Source organism: Drosophila serrata, unplaced genomic scaffold, assembly GCF_035046125.1.
Source record: "Drosophila serrata isolate PLE 108 unplaced genomic scaffold, ASM3504612v1 contig_323, whole genome shotgun sequence".
Taxonomy (NCBI): domain Eukaryota; kingdom Metazoa; phylum Arthropoda; class Insecta; order Diptera; family Drosophilidae; genus Drosophila; species Drosophila serrata.
The window spans coordinates 189728-209999 of NW_028257221.1; the positions used below are offsets into that span (position 1 = coordinate 189728).

At 41.0% G+C, this 20272-nt stretch overlaps 1 long non-coding RNA gene across 2 annotated transcripts; it reads left to right on the plus strand.

Moving 5' to 3' along the window:
* Positions 1–8344: 8344 nt before the first annotated feature.
* LOC110180399 (uncharacterized) lies at positions 8345–19730 on the plus strand. Of its 2 annotated transcripts, none has more exons than XR_015272745.1 (3): positions 8345–19448; positions 19491–19578; positions 19655–19730. It is a non-coding gene; the product is annotated as an uncharacterized LOC110180399 (long non-coding RNA). The 2 variants fall into 2 exon arrangements; XR_002319456.2 differs by having other exon boundaries at positions 19526–19578.
* Positions 19731–20272: the final 542 nt, after the last annotated feature.

The window sequence follows — 20272 nt, forward strand, 5'->3', positions numbered from 1 at the left end:
ACTGGCTGTTGACCAACAACCGCCGGTTCTCGAAGCGGTCGGTGAGGCTTTGCCAAGCTGCGACGAACCCCTCATTGGTGAGCGGGGCTTTGGCAACAATGGCGTGCGCTTCGCCAGTTGTCTTGGATAGGAGGTGGAACAATTTCTCCACCGGGGTGAGACGCGAGTTGTGAATATAAACCGCCGTGAAAAGGTCTCTGAACGTGGGCCAACGAAGATAGTCGCCCGCAAACACCTCGGTGTCTACCGGTGGTAAACGACAACCGGTGGAAGGGGGTGTGTGGCCACTGCTGGAAGCCAGAGTTGACTGGGCCGCGCCCCTTTCTATTATCTCCTGCAGCTGGGCCACACACCTGGAATAAACGGAGTAGCAGTAGCTATACTTAGCTTCTAACACCGTTGAAGTGTCCGCGCCGTCGTCAGACACGGAGAGCAGTTCGGAGCAGCTCTCGTAACTCTTCTCCACCTTTTCCCACAAAACCCGGATTTGGTCGCGACGCACTTTACACGTGGACGGAGAGGGCTGGGTGGTTTCTGGGGCGTCTAGAGGTTGGATCTCTGCCGCGAATTGACTCAGATGGTCTGTCGTGGCAATAAACTTCCTCAACGCAATGTCGATGGCGGTTTGAGCCATTTTTGTGGTCGAGCAGTGGATTTAAAGTTAATCGGGGAGGGTCGCGGAAATGCGGACTGGGATCTTCCCAAACGGATTGACGGAATCGGCCGTAATTAAAGTACAGGAATAATTTTTATTTAAAATTACAATTCTTTTGTATTTTGGAATATATATATATATATATGTATATATATATATATATATAGTTCGGGCTAGTATTGAATAGTAGTGAATTCGCAAATTGAAATCCTTGTATTTTCTCTTAATATTCAATATATTTCGGACATGGAGGTTTGTTTACATTTTGCTTAGAAAATTGGTAACGAAATGTGGATGGATCCCGTAATAAATTAAATACGGATTTAGGAACGTATTGGTCGGAAGTAATTGTTGCCAACTTTATTTATCACGGATCCGAAATGGTCGAAATAAACCCTTGGCTTTTGTTTGAGAGACAACTCAATGGGTCCTGCCGTCGGCAAAGCAGTGCGGAACTCAAAAGAAACAAGAGGAAAGAACAACACGACCGTTGCGGCGGCTCAGTTGAAAAGATTGAATTAAAAATTAATTAACTTAAATTAATTAATTAAATTCAAATTCTGGATCCGTTAATGAATGTTTAACTCTGAGCGCAGATGTTTAATTTTTTAAACGCTAGGAAGGTAGTATTTAAAAACCCAACATCCGTTTTTGGTCGCGGAGAAGAGCTGACTGGGATAAGCCGTCGGCAAAGCAGTGATGAGTGAGGGACCCAAAGAACTTAAGGGCAACAACAACACAGCCGTAGCGGCGGTTAAATCGAAGACAATTAAAAAAAACACTCGTTTGTGTTTGCGTTTTGCTGCTCAGCTCAGAATAGTGCGAAGCTTGCCCAATATATGTATGTATGTAGATTGTGGAGATCGATGCTCAGCGCAGAATAGCGCGAAGCTTGTATGTATGGAGGTATGTGTGTAAATTTGTATTTCTCTCATCTAAATGAAAATAGGATAAATAAAATTCGGATAATTTTAAATTCTTGGTTCACGAAATTTCCTTCAAATTGTAGGTGGCGGATTTTGTCTCGTCGGCACTGTTCGGCTGTGGAATGTATAAGTGCAGGTGCTTGTACACGCTCTAGGCACAAAGAGGAGACGAAAAAAAGATTACAAATAATTACTTGCCCTTATGCGGGCTTGTGCATATATGTATGTATGTAATAGCTTGGATCGCTCAGCACAGAATAGCGCGGCGCTTGCCCAATATACATGTATGTATATAAAAATTGATATAAATAAAAAATAGGATTTATAAACTTCGGATAATGTTAAATCCTTGGATCACGAAAGTTATTAAAAGTTGTAGATGGCGGATTTGGTCTCGTAGGCACTGTGCGGCTGTGGAATGCATGAGTGCAGGTGCTTGTACACGCTCTAGGCACAAAGAGGAGACGAAAAAAAGATTACAAATAATAACTTGATATGCCCTTATGCGGGCGTGTGTATATATGTATGTATGTAATTGGAGATCGATGCTCAGCGCAGAATAGCGCGAAGCTTGCTCAATATATATGTATGTATGTATGTAAATAATTATAGAGATCAATGCTCAGCGCAGAATAGCGCGAAGCTTGCCCAATATATGTATAGTAAATTGAAATAAATAAAAAATAGGATTTATAAAATTCGGATTATTTTAAATCCATGGTTGACGAAATCTGTTTCTTGAACAACTGTAGGGTTTGTATTGGCACAGTGGAGCGTCGAGAAGTGGACTGTATTGAATTGTGCGAACAGAAAAATGTGTATGGATACAGCATACAAAAAATATCGTGACAGCGGCAGACTGTTCGGCGATCAGGGTGAATTCCCGAAACAAGCGCACACCGGCTGGCCAATATTAATTATGCCTTTCTTTTTGAAACACAATTTCACTGTTCACGGAGAACTTTTTTTTTGCACGGAAATATTAGCACAAGTTTAGAATGCGTGTGTGTGTATGTGGCTGCACATAGGCCTCGACCGTTGGCAAGTGGATGAACAACGGGGAATCGAAGAGACGGCGAGGAGGATGGCGGCGCACACAAAACGGACACGGATGGAAAAGTTTCGAAGTTCGGAGGCGAATAGAAAAGTGGAATTTCTCACTGCCGTGGTGTCAGGAAAACTCGGACGGGGAGTTGACACGAACGAAAAACAATAAATTTTGCAGCGGTGCGACCGAAATTAAATGTTCGGCCCACTGTCTAAGACCGGCAGCGAGAACAAGACGGAATCAAGCATATACTTATCTCAGCGGAAAAATCACCAGGAACTGCTAGTGAAAGGACGGAAGGATATCCGTATCCGGCTCGAAGGACCAATGCTTGTAGGGGGGCGATCCTGCCGCTGAAGATCCTGTCTTGTCAAATGTAGCCCAATGGAAATTCCCACGTCACAAGCGAAGGTGAAAAGTAAAAGACGGGGGCGTCGTGGGCAAAATCAAATGGTCAGCTTTATTGCGCTGCATACATAAGACTGAATAGCTTAAATGTAAGGGCTGCGCTCCCAACCGATAAGCTACGCTTAACAGTGCGAGAGCGGGGCCGAGAAGTGGAGCGCGAACTAGCCGTCCCTCAGCTCGCTTAGCAGCGAGCGAAGCTCGGGAACTCGGTAGCGGGCGTTCGCGAACATCGAAGAGTGGGCGCGGGGGCGCTTAGACTAGCCCGATAAGCAGTGCGCGAAGAGCCGACTTGCGGGAGTGCAAGAGCGGCCAAAGCTTTGGAGGCTCGGCGGACAGAGGCGGCGCCGCGGCCGCCGCGAAGGGCCTTCTGACGTGAACAAATATGAACCATCCCCAGATATGGCTGCACTCCGGAAGTTGCTATCGAAGCAACCTACCAAACAGAGTCAACGCATACGCGACGACTGACAGTGGACTAAGGACAGGAAGCATGCTTAAGCTAAAGCAATATCAGAGGAAACGACACAACATTTGTTAGTAGCCTGAAAATCAACTTAACATTATAGCGCTATACGCATCCAATAAGAAGAAGATAACAGACCTCGAGTGATGTAATAGAAAACGCTCCCGTCTCCCTAAGAATGCTCCAAAGCAATTTGGAGAGACGGGGACGTAGCACGAGCAATAAGCAGATGGAGGAAATATTCAACAACCTGCAAAAAATAAAAAATCATGTTCAAAGGACGAAATGATAAACTGAATTTTTGTGTTTTATTATTTTTTTTTTAAACACTGGGTTTCTTTCAATTCATCATTAAAAATTATTCATTGCATATACCGATTTGCTACCATGCGTGCATGTGCTTTTCTGTGTAGTTTATATCTATTTATTACTACTTTTAGTTTTGTGCAGAGACGGTTTTATTACTTTTCATTTGTTCACATCCCGTTCTTTTTTCTTCTGCCCGCTCCAGAGTCGGTTGCTTTTGGCTCCAGCGAAGTGGTTTGAAACTCCCGCTCACACTCTATTGTTCTCTTGCCCTCTCTCTCTCTCTCTCTCTCACTCTCCCGCTCTGTCGTATTTTTTCCGGATTTGTTAACGTGCACAGTAGTTTAAGGGTTTGTGTTAATGTCTTTAGGTATTGTCTGTGCCGTACAGATGTTTTGGCTGATCAGCCAAATCTTCATTGCGACGCGTTAGTGCATGCAAAATGCATTATTGCTGTGAGGCCTGTCGATTGGTTGAGAGGGAAATTTTTTCCTTCATGCGCCAGACCAAAGCAAGCAAAGCGAATGACCTGCTCTCTTCGCTTGACACTCAGTTTAACTGTAGGAAGCTGTTAAACGAGTCGCCAAAGTGCAAAAAATTCTCTACTGGTCGGCAGCAACTGTGAGAGTTGCAGCAACCAAATTACCTGCCACACCCCCGCGCCATAGCTCCTGAATCCTGTACAAAGTCCAATGGTTCTGAGATCTGGAGCGAAAAAGGATTCGGAAACTGAATCGAGCGTGGGGATAATGGTAACAGCTTCGCCAGTAATTTCCGTTTTGTCCGCTGCGGTGTCATCGAGATAATGACCCAGGGTCCATTAACGCCCGAACTACCGGTCGATATTAGTAACAATACGTTACGTAAGACCCAAACAGCAGTTCCACCATCGAAAACTGTATTCGTTTCGAGGCTTGCCTCTGATCTCGCATCGGAAGATGTTTTAGCCTATATACAAGACAAAACCCAAGCCGATAATGTCAAGGTAGAAAAATTTTAATTTTCATATGCCAGAGACATTTCATCTTTTAAGATAAGTGTCTCCTTCAAACTTTTTGTCACTATTTGCTCGGGTGACTTCTGGCCTGAGCACATATTAGTTAAGGAATATGTGGCTTAAAAAAAAAAGAAAATCGGCCTGTGTGAGTACAACTACCCACGCCGGCATCGGCTACAATATCCACTGTTGTACCCTCGGTCCCAAAAAACTAACCTTTTCCTTTCTTCTTTCCTATCAGAATACTAGGGGCTTACACAGCAAGCTCTCGAAGCTGATAGCTTTTTGCATCCCAGGTAATTGTGCTTAGTGAAACTTTGTTGAAGCCTGAATTGCTCCGAAATTCTTCCGGATAAGTACAAAATTTATAGATTAGACCGCGAGGAGGTGGAGTTTTAATATCCGTTGACTCCTGTCTTAACTCGAAACTGGTAGTGTCTGAAGATTTCGCGGATATTGAATTTATCTGTATGAAACTATAATTTTCAGGTAGTTTTATTTATATCTCTTGTTCGTATATCCCTCCATCGTCTTAAGAGCCAACTTATTAAAATTACCTTTCGGAAATTCGGGCCGTTTCCCATAGGCTTTCAGATAGGAACCAACTACTGGCTCTGGGGGACTTTTATATACCTGGAGCTCGTTGGTCTTCTGACGGTGTGTCAAATGTCCTTCAGACTGCGGCATAGCATGACCTTATAGATGGATTGCTTGATTTGCATTTATCTCAAGTTAACCATGTGCATAACTCATTAAACCGCTTACTCGATCTGTGCTTCGTCTCAACCTGAAGATCCTTACCATCCAGCTTTCGTAGTGACTATCAATACGGGTAATATCATAGGAATTAAACCTAGTCGAAAAGCTAAAAAAGTCCCCTGTTTTCGAAAAGCGGACTACCAAAAATATCCTTTTATATCCGAATTCAATTGGTCCGATCTGTACATGTGCTCTGACATGGCAACGGCCGTGGACATTGTTTACAGTGCCATAATCTCTTTCTTTTTGTTAAGTGTTCCGGTAACCTATCCGTTGCTCTCTAAAAAACCATCTTGGTTTAACAAATAGCTAACACGTCTAAAAAAGTCTTAACTTTATAATAAATATAAACTCACCGGTTCCCACACTGTTCTCTCTAGTTATCTAAGCACTCTGTCTAACTTTACCGAGCTTAATGCTCAGTGTTATAAAAATTGACTCGTTGTAGGGTTCAGGGTTTGCAGAACCCAAAATAGTTTTATAACAGTGTTAACACTAAGCGTAAACCCAATCCGAAATCCGTTATTTCTCCATGTCAGCATGGTTTTATGAGGCGAAGACCACACACAACTAATATTTTGGAACTTACCTCCTTGGTCATTAGAGGCTTCCAACGTAACCTTTAAACCGATGTGATTTACACGGACTTTAATAAAGCATTCGACTCGGATAATCACTCTCTTCTTTTAAGGAGACTCGATTTAATAAGGTTTCCTGGTGATCTTCTTAAATAGATTTCGAGCTTTCTTAGTGACAGGACTCAAAAGGTTCTGTTCAAAAATGCTCTATCCAATAGCCTCAGTGTCATGTCTGGCATCCCACAAGGTAGCCACCTTGGTCCATTGTTATTCACACTGTCAATGATCTGCCGCAGGTTCTAACGAAATTTAGAGCACTTATGTGTGCTGTTGACGTTAAACATTGCGTGCAGTATAGGGATAGTTCAACCCAGACAGACTTACAAGTGGATCTTAACAACTTTCACGCGTGGTGTCACGCTAACTCTTTACATCTCAACAGTTTTTAATTAAATTATATTTATTTTCGCCGTAATCGTTCAGAGCCATTAGAACTTTACCATGGTACATATGGGATATGGGCCTGAAATTACTCAACAGCTCTAAATATAAACTGTTGAAATTTTCACGAGTCACTCCCCTGCTTGCTACTTATATGCTTTACGACTGTGCTTTGGAAAGAATCTCTCATTTTGACGATCTAGGTATCCGACTAGATCCCAAACTTTGGTTCTCCGATCATATTTCTAGCATGGTTAACAAAGCCACAGGAATGATGGGATTTATTAAAATGTGGTCGAAAGAATTCGATTCTCCTTATGTATCAAAGACGCTCTTCACGTCATTTGATCGCCCTTTGTTGAAGTATGGTTCATGCGTTTGGAGTCCTCAATTGGAGTCCATAGTAACTCCATTGAATTTTTTTTTATATGGACGTTTATGCACTAAGGTCAGTACATTCAAGTAGCCCGTATGACACCAGGCACGTGTCTGTTTGGGAAGGGTATCTACGTTAGAGATTAGTGTGTACAAATTATTATAATTTGCACATAACACTCTAAAAGGTTCATGCAGTTCGAAGGAGTTTCTACAGTAGCTCTACATGGTAGGTAGAAATTAAGCTGACTCAACAAGTCAGCACTTTCCACATCACCATGGATAAGGTTAAAAATAGGGGTTATTCTTAGCATCGTTCTACGATTGGCTAAGGACGGCAAGTTTATTAATAGGAGTCTACTAGAGTAGGAAGGTAATCTTTGGTTTGCATCCCAATTTAAACCACGTAGAACGAAAAGTAAAATGTTCTTTTGAACCGACTCAATGCGTTTACTATGGACGCCGCACTGAGGGCTCTAAATGCAGCATCCATATTCTAGGATAGGACGGAAAAAGGAAGTATATAAGGATTTAGTAACATAGGGGTCATTGAATTCCTTCGACCACCGTTTAATAAATCCAAGCACACCCCTGGCTCTATTCACCATAGACGAAATATGATCAATAAAGTCAAGTTTTGGGTCCAAGCGGAAGCCCAAATGGAAAACAGTATTAATTCTTTCCAAAGAGCAGCAGTTCAGCGTGTAAGTAGCAAGCTTAGGAACGACACGAGAGAATGTCATTAGCTTGCATTTCGAGCCATTTAAGTTTAATAAGTTTACACGGCACCAAGTTTCAAAATTATTAAGATCTGTTTGTAAATCCGACTGGCAGGCAACGTCATTGTATTGCACGCAAAGCTTGACGTCATCCGCGTACATAAGTACTCTGGAGTTAGTCAAGACTTTGGGCAGGTCATTTATAAATAATGTAAACAATAAGGGTCCCAAATGGCTTCCTTGCGGGACGCCAGATGTAACCCTTAGAACATTGGATAAATTATTCTAAAAGAGGACCTTTTGCGTCCTGCCATTAAAATAACTAGAGATCCAATTAAAAAGATCACTTGGAAAACCCATTGAATCGAGTTTTCTAACGAGGAGAGAACGGTTAACAGAGTCAAATGCTTTACTGAAATCAGTATAGATTACATCTGTCTGACAATTATTATGGAAGCCCTTTATAATATAGGAAGAGAGCTCCAAAAGATTTGTTGTTGTTGATCTTAGCTTAATAAAACCACGTTGACATGGAGAAATAAATGATCTGCAACGGTACTGTAAGTAAGGGGTGATAATATTTTCAAATAGTTTAGGGTTGGCCGACAACTTAGAGATTCCTCTATAATTGCTGGCATCCAATTTGCTACCTTTTTTGTGGAGAGGAATAATAAACGATTCCTTCCAAATAATAGGAAAGTGGGAGGTTTCTAAGGACAAAGTAAACAATTTCAGAAGGGGATAGCACAGGGCGTCGGTACAATACCTGAGCACACAGCCAGGAATTCCGTCGGGACCTGGCGAATAAACTGGCTTGACACGATGAAGATCTAAAGAGAGAGAGATTTCGTTTAGGCTAGGACAGAAAATAAAGTTTGATTTGGGTATGTCGTAGGAATAAGTCTGGTGTAAATACGAAGAGCTCTTTAATAAACCAAGGCGGTTTATTCGAGCTTGGCGGATAATATAACGGAACACATTCAGTAAAAAATGAATTCATGGCACTTTAAAAAATTATCCACGGCAACTGACATGTCAGTGCACATGTATAGATCGGACCAATTGAACTCGTTTATAAAATTATTCAGCCGTTCAAAGTCCGTTTTGCGAAAACATAGGACTTTATTGGCTGGACGGTCAGAAATATTCTGTACGTCACACCCAATATCAAGAGTCACATCGAAAGTTGGATGATAAGGATCTTCGGGCTGCGTCAGAGGCGCCACCCTTGCTAAACTGACTCTCGCAGGATCAGAGACGAAGCAAAGATCGAGCAAGCCATGTTGTGTAGGTGTATGGAGAGTATTGGTGGAATTATTTGAGCACCAAATAGCACCAGGGATATTAAAATCTCCTAGAACTACCAACTGGTCTCTATCCAAAAGTCTACTGGAAACCATCTGAATAGCGGAAAGGTGATTCCAATAAATAGGAAGTTCCGACAGTGGAGGTATGTAGGAACAGGTAATAAAAATGGAGGTACCTTTGATAGATAGCTTCACACAGAGGAATTCAACATCGTTACATTCCTCGAAGGTTAATAATTCTGACGTGAGTGAGGAGTCCACCGCTATAAGAACTCCACCCCAGCGTCTGATAGGGCGATCTAGCCGATATACTGTGAACACAGCTGGAAAAACTTCGGAGTTCAGAATCTCCGGCTTTAACCAGGTTTCTGTGAGCACAATAACCTGAGATGCAAACGAAAGGCTATCAGAATGCAAGTTAGGAAGCTTACTACGTAAGCCTCTTGTATTCTGATAGGAAATACCTAGGCAGTAGGTTAGATTTTTGGGTTGGGATTGGAAGACGTAGAAGGCGCAGTGGTATAATCAGGCCTGAGAAGAGTTATTCCTACAGGCCGCTTTTTCTTTTTCTTCGCCTCGAACTCCTTAACAACGATGTACTCTGGCCAGAAGTTGGGAAAGCAAATAGTGTTAAAGAGCTCGTTAGGGACATTTATTTTAAAAGATGAAATGTCCCTAGCGTAAGAAAATTTGAACTTTTCCACCTTTATCTTAATTTTTTCGGCTCTGGTTTTGCCTTGTATAAAGGCGAGAACATCTTCCGATGTTTGATCAGGGGAGAGCCGCGAAACAAAAATATATCTCGTCGGAGGATCCGTTATAAGTGCTTTTGGCAAGGCAGTTTGGTTATCTGCCGTGCAATTGTCGGTCGGTATTCCAAGCGTAGCGCCCTGGGCATATATATTGGTAAACACGGGACTTTGAAGGATCAATATTTGCGACCCTCCTGGGGACAAAACAGAAATCACCGGCGGTACGCCACTCCCGCTGCACATTCGGGTACCGAATCTTTTCTAGTGCTCTATCTCAGCACTCTTTGAATTAATGCTGAGGTCGAGGGCTGTGCCGAGGGAGGCTGCTGCTGAGAGCCCGTTGCAGGTAGTTGGGGTCCGTCTACATGCTGCCCACCAATAGCAGTTTTTTTGCGCCTAGGAGACTCATTTAATAGAGTAAGGCTATTAAATTGGGTGTCCAGCGCCAAGAACATATCAAGAGTTTTACGAAAACTCGTTAAAATGCCCTTAAAACCGTTTTTGGTTTGCCGCATGAAAGACATCATCTTCCTTTTTACATCGCGACAGGCCTCACAACAGTAACGCAGGCCGATGTTTTATTTTTACATCGTTCACCGTCCGAGCTGCAACTCCAATACACTTGGAGTTCATGACGTTGTCGCACAGCCAGCAGCCGATTGTAAGGTCACCTGCAGCAATTGCCTTTTTGTAGGTTTTGACGAAACAGACAATATTTACGGACATTATAAGGACTTACAACTGTGCTTGTACTTGGAAAAAAACAACAGAGCTATGAAGAAAGAAGTGAAGAGTCACAGCGAGAGCGAGAGAGCGGGGAACGTATGAGATCAGATAAGATAAGAAATTCAGCGGCACAGCTAATGCGAGAGAGTGGGAGAGTGTGGGAGATAAGTAGAAAGCAAAAACGTTTAGCTGTTGCGACGGCGCAAACAAAAGCTAGACGAAGAGGGCACAAAAAGGAATGCAAAATATGCAAAAGCTAGCACTAGCAGCACAACTAAATTGGAAAATAAAACCAATTATATACACAAATAAGAATAGCTGCACGCACACGCGAAGTGAACGGGAAGTTATAAACACAAATCAGAAAATTTAAGTTAACCCCGTCCGAGGCTTAACCTGCGAGGGTGATTTAATATTGCCGTCTTACTCAAGTAGACTTTTCTTAATAAATTTGCCCTCCCTAGCTAACCGTAGGACGATCCTTCAGCTTTTCCGAAGCCTTTGCATAATTTTCTCCAGTGACCGGGAAGGCTGCGACAGCTTCCAATGCAAGTCCCCTTAAACAATTGCGGAGATGGTTAAATTTGACTATATTCGAGATTTGCTCACGGTTCACCAGTTGCAGGAACGATGAGATGAAGATCGCTCCCTTCCAGAAAGGCCCGTCTCGTCGACACATGCGACCAGTCTGGAACGGTTCGATGCCGTGACCTCAAAAAAGCAAAAGTTTTGGCGGCGGTGGTCATTCGACTATCTACAAGAACTACGCGCTCGAACCAAATGGACAACACCATCGGCAAACATCAAGGCGAACACTATGGTTATCATCCACGACGAGAACCTTCCTCCTCAGCGATGGAAGATTGGGCGCATTGAGAACGATATTCCCGGACAGGATGGGCTAATCCGAGTGGCCCACATTCGAACTAGCACTGGTGTATGCTGCTGACCAGTGCATAAGCTGGCAGTACTCCCCACTGCATCACAATGTTGTTGAAAGATGATACTTTCAAGACGGCCGGGATGTTCGGTCAAACTCTTTAAATTCGCATCTCCCGAACCGGTTTCTTTTTGAATATACAATGTAAACAAAAGCTCATTACCATGAAGATACCAAATCTCTGTTCTCTAGTTCTGCTGCTGTTAATAAAAGCCAGTTGCTGATGTTAGATTGCTTGAAACAGTTGTCTTTTGGCCTTTGTTATTAAATTATTGTTTTTGGATTTTCATAAGTAGAAATATACACTGATCATTAACCCTTGACTTTTTCAAATAGATAAATAAATAAATAAAATAAATAAATAACCATAACGCAAAGCTAAAACGATGGAGAGATCTCATTGGTAAATACAACCGCTAGATCATATATAAGCTTCGAGTTGCTAATGCAGTAGCAGATGCATTGTCTCGATCCCCGCGGAAATCAATTCAATAAGTTCATCAGAAACAGTTCATAGCGATGAAAGCTTATCACACAATCTCATATTTTCAGTACAAGCACTTACCAATTTTGAGAACCTTTTTTTATTCCGCAAGCCCAAAAGAAAATTTAAGCCATAGTTGAACCAAAGATAATACAGTGTTGAAGATCCGTAACGTCATACAATTTTTATGCAATAGATTTTTTGTTTGCTTTTGAACTGGCTACAAGCTCTCTCACATTTATCTCTTACGCATACAGCGATGAATTCATGCTGACTCTACTCTGCAGTTCCACGTGTCATCAATAGGCCACTGTCATCAACATATCATCAAAGCGCCGACGGCGACTTCTACCGCGGCGACGCTCTGCCGACTGCGACTTCTACCGAGTCGACCCTCTGCCGACTGCGACTTCTACTACGACTCTCTGTGCACGATACAGTTACGGCGGTAGTCTAGACGGCAGTCGTCGGCAGAACCATGGCTAGGCCGTTAAGAAATTTGTTGATGAAACATCGATGAATTGTTGATGAAACATCTATTAATTGATGGTGAATTGTTGATGAATCATCGATGAATTTATGATGAATTGTTGATGAATCATCGATTAATTATTGATAAATTTTTATTGATGACAGCCTAGGACATGCCCATGTTAAATAAATCAACAGTTTGTATGGGCTGTCATCGATGAAAAATCAACAGCACCCCCTTGACTATTGATGAAACGTAGATGAATTACTGTTGACAGGTACTGCAGGGATGCGAAGAGAAGCGCACACATATTCACGCTCACAAACGCACAGCTTGTTTTTGTGTTTACTCATACAAGTAAACGCATTCTATTTTTCGATTTTTAGGCTCTCACCTTTGTGAGAGCAGAGAGAGCGCCATTGTCGTTTGAATAAAAAAATTAGCCTCATATTGCAGAACGAGTGTACAATCGTGGACATACATAAGTATTTTGACATAAATAAAAATGTTGTGTTATAAACTGCAATTTATTCATTAATGAAATTTATTTATAACAATCATGCAGACAATGCGTGGTCATTCAAGATACGCAAATAGTGTCCTTGATTCATCGTCCCATTGATGGGGACCAAATCACCGATCCCCAAAGCATGACACAATACCACCAAGTGGTATACGTTGAATTATAAGTCGTACTATCTTGCGAATATTTTTGGGTAATCTGCAGTAAATTTTATTTTTTGACCCATGGTACTCAAAATAACTCTCATCGGTCCACAAAATTTGTTCCAAAAGAGATTGAGGCTTGTTAGCAAATGATTTGGAAAAGGCTAATCATTTCAACTTATTTTTAGGTGAAATGAAAGGTATCGGACGGGCCACATAGTTAGTAGCAAAGTTAGACTCTTTCAATCTTTTCCTTAGGAAAAATGTGCAAAAAATATGTATTACATCTGGTAAATAATTTGTCTGTAAATAAAATTGTCTTTAATGCGCACAAAACAAATGAGAACTTATTGAATGTCACAATATTTTTGTCCACTCAAAAATGCATAATCTCTCACATCACGTGACACAGCAAAAAAATTAATTTACTTAGAATCTCTTACTGGAAAACGAAATGTATCCCGAAAGTTTTACGTATACAGAGAAATCCAACCAACCCCCATCCCCAATTACCCATGAAATATTATTCATATAGACATTTACATTATAGGAAAAAAAGCGTAAACTCTCTAAACATGTACAATTACAAATTAAGAGTCCAGAGCACGACACAGTATTTGTAACCACAGTATTTGTAACCATGATCCTCTATTATTTCAATTCGCAAATCTCACTTGAAAAAGGAATGGCAGCTAAACAAGACGGAACATTTAAAATCATCCACACTTTAAACTTACAGAGCTGCAAAGAAACATATTCGGAATTAGACGAGTCACTTCATAAAATCATATCATCTCATCCCTTACATTTACGAAGACTACAAATTTTAACAAGACGAAAAAGGACAACAGAAGCAATAGGTACTGCATGGAAATGGCTGGCAGGATCGCTTGATCGTCAGAATTATAAAATTGTAAAGAACAACATAAATGAAAAATTAGAAAACATAAGTAGACAAGTGGTAATCAATAGATTATTGAATAATATTAATTAAAATTAATACTTAAAAAATTAAAAATTAACTTACAAATGTTACTAAAGCAACGATAAAAGACGCTCAGAGCTCGAAAAAAAATATAAAATGGAAAAGTAAAATATTTAAGACATATTTAAAATATTTAAATATTAAAGTATAAAATCGAATTAATAAAAGAAGAAATAACTAAAATAATATACGCAATTACATGGGCGAAATCAAACACACTAAATTCATTTGTATTTACAACCACAGAAACCATAATAATAGAAGATATCTTCAGAAAAAAAACTTATTTTTAAACATTGAAGAATTACTAGAGTTTGAAAAGGTCAAATTAGCCACAAACGGTAACGACCTCCTTTACATTAACCTACCAACCAAAATTAAAGCAATTAAGAAAGTCCAAATTATCATCGATATAAAACACGAACATTTGTTAAAGTGTAAGAAACAACTATTTGCAATAACAGAACCATGCGAATCCAATAAATAATCCAATAACTTTTTGTAACTCAGAAAGCTAAATCAAAGAGAACCTGAATGTAAGATAATTACCAATCATCACATACCCGATTTTGAGGAGATACTGCCAGGCACCATACTGCTGAACGTTTTTAATGGGCCAGTATCGCCAGATGGAAAGGAGCTAAAACCACATAGCTCTTTTTTTTATACAATACCGAAACTTTACGGTTACTATTGGCGAGGTGACTTACAAATCAAGTGAAATCAATATAGCCGAACCAGAACCTCCAGTTTTCCAACTCATGGGAGAAAAAACGAAACTTGAGGAAGTTCTCTCACATTGAATGTTTAAAGAACTAAACATCAACAACACAAAAGTGATCGAGAAACTAAGAAGTAAACCAACAATATTAGCTTCTGTTAGTTATGGATCTACCATAATAATCCTGGTAGTAATAATAGGCATTGCCACAGAACTCCTGCGAAAACGTAAACAGTCGGAACGAACAACCGCCCCTCTTCCGGAAACGTAGAAAAAACCTACACGACCCGGACCGGAACTCTTTTACGTTGCGACCGAGGACAGTCGCGTTTAAGAAGGAAAGAGTCAACGACTTAGGCCCCACCATCGCTGGCTAAGAAGATAGAAGCTTAGTAGATGTAGTGTTACCGGGTAAACAACAGTTTAATTTAAAAGATGCAATCTCAGCGCATGTTACTTAACAGGTGAACTTATTTAGAGCACCTGCCAATTGGGAAATCAATGCATTGACCAATTGTAATTAGAAACGGCTAAAAATAGTTACAAATCTTCATGGGCAGCCAGTAAGAACAAAGGACGTCAGCGGAACCAACGACTGCAGCAGAGACGGTGATAGCGTTGGAGCAACACGTAGGCTATATAAACGTTTGTTACGCTAAAGCAAAGTTAGTTTTTAATGCAACCTAAGTCAATAATGAATTTTTTTTAATAAAAAAAAAAATTATTAATCTTTAAATTATATATAATATATTCGGACAGACGGACATGGCTAGATCGACTCGGTTATAGATGCTGATAAAGAATATATAAAGTTCTATATGTTGAACTTATACATTTGTTAAAAAAAAACAATGCTTATTGCTAACAAAATTTGCTTTTATTTGGGTGTTGCACAGCACTTTACCAACCATTTTTTCTTTCATTTGTTAATATATTTTTCAAAGGCAAAAGTCAACATCAAAAAATCTACTTGGTCTACACACATATTTCTAGTGAATGACGCATAGGTTTCCGAATATAATAATAGATGCACAAATAAAAAGAATATATACATATATTTACTATATAAAAAGCGGGTTTTCCTTCCTGATGACGTAACGATTTTCACGGTTTTGCATTCGTTGGAAGGGTCTCGGACTCCGTGAGGTTAGGGGCAAAGAATTTCAACAGAAAAGCGGGAAATACATCGCAATTACTACATACCAGAGAACTGCATTGAGTATGATCGGTCCGGTTCAATCAACAACGCTCAAGCCGATCAAAACCCTACACAGCGCATCGTTACAACTTGTTTGATCGAGCTTCGCGCACAATACAAACGATCTCGTTCAATCGGCTTGCTTGTTTTGTTTGCTGATTTATACAGATTGGTTCGTACCGGCATGATGATCGAAACTGATTGTGTAGGAAAAGATCGATGAAGCCCAACGAACCATAAACGCTCAAGCTTCACTCATGTTGCGCTTGATTTGATTGTGAATGATGCAATCAGACCGAAAATATGTACATAATTATATGTGCGCAGAAAAGAAGTTGCGATGAATAGAATTAACTGAAACAGATTAACTTCATTTATTTGTCATTTTATATCCTAAAAACTCAAATTTAACAAATAGTATGCTCAGAACACTAAGATACACAAATTCTTCTTCATGGAATAATCGGATTGAATCGAACCCGGTTTGACCAAAATAAATGATTGTGATCGGCCTGAATGCAAGGAGCAGTCTCGATCATTCTTTGCAATTCACACAAAACGTTTGATCAAAAGCAATTATTCCGCAACCGGGCAAGAGTGATCGAAACTGAATATTCGCTTCGAACATGCCCGTAACGATCATACAATTTTGTTGATGCAAAGTTTTGCGTCACAAAAAATCCGAGAATAAAAAATTTTTGGTTAATTAAGGCGACCAATAACATAGAACTGCTATTTTTTCATTTGGATTCCATAAAAATGGTCCCAAATTTTTCTGGGAGTTCCATACAAACGGTCGGGAAATTAATTGTGAAATATTAATACTGAGCTTCATTTATAATTTCAGTCAGTCGATTGTCAGCGCAGTAGACTGGAAGGCACTACACATATTACTCGCGTTACCCAAAGAGGGGGGCCAATCCGTGGCCCTCCACATAAATAAGAAGGCGGGAGAGGTGAAGAAGGACCTAGAGGGAAAACGGTGACCTTACGTTGAGTTGAGCGGCGAGTGGAGTTGAGCCCGGTATCCATGTCCCTCAGGATGCTGCAGCCCATGGAGCAAGAGTTCGCCGATGTTGCTTTAGTCAAAGATTGTCTCGGGCAATGCCGTCGCCCAGGTCGAACAGGGACCTTGGAGTGATCCAACGCGATAACCTCAGAGAATTCTTCAAACTCGCCAAGCAGGCGAAGGATTATATAACCAACGAGGAATTCAAAATCCTTCTTTGGAATTACAAGAAGGAAATACGCGGGGCGCAAAGAAGCTCTTGGAGAAACTTCTGCACCAACATAGAGACGGCCCCAGAAACGGCCAGACTACGGAAGTTTCTTTCCAAGCCACTCACCATACAGAGTCAACTCAAACGCGACGACGGACGGTGGACAGATGGCAGCGAAGAGGCCCTAACAGCACTAATGCACGCGCACTTCCCAGGTTGAACAGCGATCACCAATGCCAACGAGCACCAGGTACTAGCAACGAAGGAAGAGCATCTCCCAAATGATCTCATATCCTCTAGAGGAATTCACTGGGCTATAGACTCCTCCGCGGGGATATAAGCATCAGGACAGACGGAATAGCCATGCTGCAGGCGACCAAAGAAGTCATTACTCCATGGCTACACGCAATTTACACAGATTGTTTAAGTACGGGCTATATCCCAACCCAATGGAGGACCTCGAGGATTGTCTTCCTACCCAAAGCAGAAAAGACCAGCCACGTCACTCTCTAGGACTACTAGCCGGTAAGCCTCACCTCCTTTCTTTTCAAGACGCTAGAAAAAATGCTGGACTTAAACATCCGAAACTATGTGGGCATATTACTGTCAACCAACCGGCATGCATATACAAAAGGGAAATCAGTGGAGACGGTGCACTCAGTTAGATATGTGAGTGGACCGACAAGGTAGGACTCAATATCAATGTGGAATAGACGGACCTCATTCTCTTCACTAAGAAATACAAGGTACCGCCATGGTTCCTCCCAAAAATCGAATTCTTAGCACTATACTGGACAGCAAGCTGGCATGGTAACCTAATGTACTAAAGAGGGTGAAAACGCCCGCCATTGCGCTATATGCATCCAGGAAGATGCTCAGCAGCACATGGGGTCTCTCACCCCCTCTGATGCACTGCGTCTTATTGGTAGTGCGTCCGACACAGCTGTACGGAGTCCTTGTATGGTGGCAAGCCAATAAAAGATGACAAACAAAAAGCTTATGGAGAGAAACCAGCGGCAGGCACTGCTTGCATATCTGGGGTGCTGAGATCAACCCCCACAAAAGCACTAGAGACCATAATTAGAATTGATCTCGTGGATAGCGCTTAGAAAGGTGTCGCCACAGGGATACGGTCACAGCTCAATTGGTCGTACTATGAGCAGTACATCTGACTACATGACGCCTAGAACATCAACATTCATGGGACCTGAAGACTGGAAAACCGTTCCATACCATACTCGATACCTAAAAATATAAACTGACGACTCCCAGATGGAAGGAGGACTTGGAGCGGGCATATAATGCACAGAACCTGAGACGAGGCTGCGGCAAAGCTGGCGCAGAGAATAGACCATCCACGTGAGGCGGTAAGTCTGTTCGTAGACAGCTAAGCGGCAATTAGATCCATGCATTCATTAGCGGTAAGTTCTAATAATGTTCTGGCAAGCAAGGAGGCATTAAATATCCTAGATGTCTGGATCTACTGGGTTCACAGCCACCAGAGCATTGATGGCAACGAGACCGCAGACGTACTTGCAAAGGAAGGATTCGGAATGACGAGACGCAGAACGGAAAACGTCCACGTCTCCCTAAGAACGAGACGGGCTGATACACTGTCAAAAAACAAATGGAGAAGAAATTCAACAACACTAAAAATATCTAAGATCATGTGCATAGAGCGCAATTACAAACGGAGCCAGTACGTTCTTTACCACGGAATGACTGCAGAACGCTAGTGGGAATTCTCATGGGACACTGCCAAGCTGCGGCATATGCAGTCAAGCTTGGCATAACCGACAATGGTAACTGCAATAAACGCAAAGAACCCGAGGTAACTGTAACCTTGGAACATCTCTTATAACTTTTTCAGTTTTCAACAGATTTTCATTTAATTTAAAAATGCCAAACTGTGAATGTAAAACTGTATAATAAGTTTAACATGTATAATAAGTATAGGTGACTGTAGTGACCCTTCAGTACCAAAATTCCTTTCCTGTCCGATTCCTGGTGTCATGTTAAAAAAAACAAAAACAAATCTCATGGGTTTCGGTAAGAGAACTCCGAAACAAAGTAGGCAATGAAAATTCTACCTGTGTTCGGATACTGCCAAACAATTAATTGTTGTTTTTGACGGGATTCGGAGCAGTGGTTCGGAAATTAGATTGAGATGATGAAAAATATTATTGAACGAAATAAAAAGAATCGATAGTCTCGTTAGTGAAATCAATTTTTTCACAGCTCTAATGACACCTGAAGTATTCACAAGTTTTTTGCAATGTAATTTATTAAATATTTTTAAAGGGTAAGTGACTTATTTGTATTCAGTTAATAAATTCATTTCCAGAATTGATTTTGAACCTGGATAATTTTTTAACCTAGACAGTGTGAACGGAAGGAGATTGTATATCCAGTATTTGTTTTCTTCTTAATTGGTGTGTATATTTGTGAAAAATATTGTCCATTTGATTCTAATATCCATAAGTATATACATATGAATTTTAATTATAGATTGACGAGGCAACAGCCGGAAGGAAAGACACGTAACATAATTTTAGGGGAAACGCAAGAAGTTATGCTAAGAAAAATTGTGGTAATCATTGAAGAAATTACAAAGTTTTTTAAATGAATAAACAAATAAAAAAATTTATTATAAATTTCGTCAGATATTTACTATGGGGCGGGGGGTTCCGGGGATCTTTTACACGTTTTCCTCTGGGATTCCTATCTGATTCTACTCTAAATTCCACTACGATTCTTTGGGGATTCCGCCTGGTACTCCTTTGAGTGTCCTACCTGATTCTTCTCTGAATTCCCCATGATTACTGCCTGATTCCGTCCCAAATCCCTGTATGATTCTGTTCAGAATCCCTTCCGAAATTCCCTTCTGATTCAGGGGGGAATTCGTGTCGAAATTCATGACAAATTCCTAGCAGGATTCCTTAATGATTCCCTAAAAATTCCTCAGGTAGTCCGAATTCAGGTTTGCTAACGCCTACTGTATGCAGATTCCTGGATGGCTTGTATGAAAGCTCCCTAATGATTCAGGATGTAGTCTAGAACATTCCAACCTGATTCAGACCTGAATCCTAAAGGATTGGTACTGAAGGGGAAAGTAGCCATTAATAC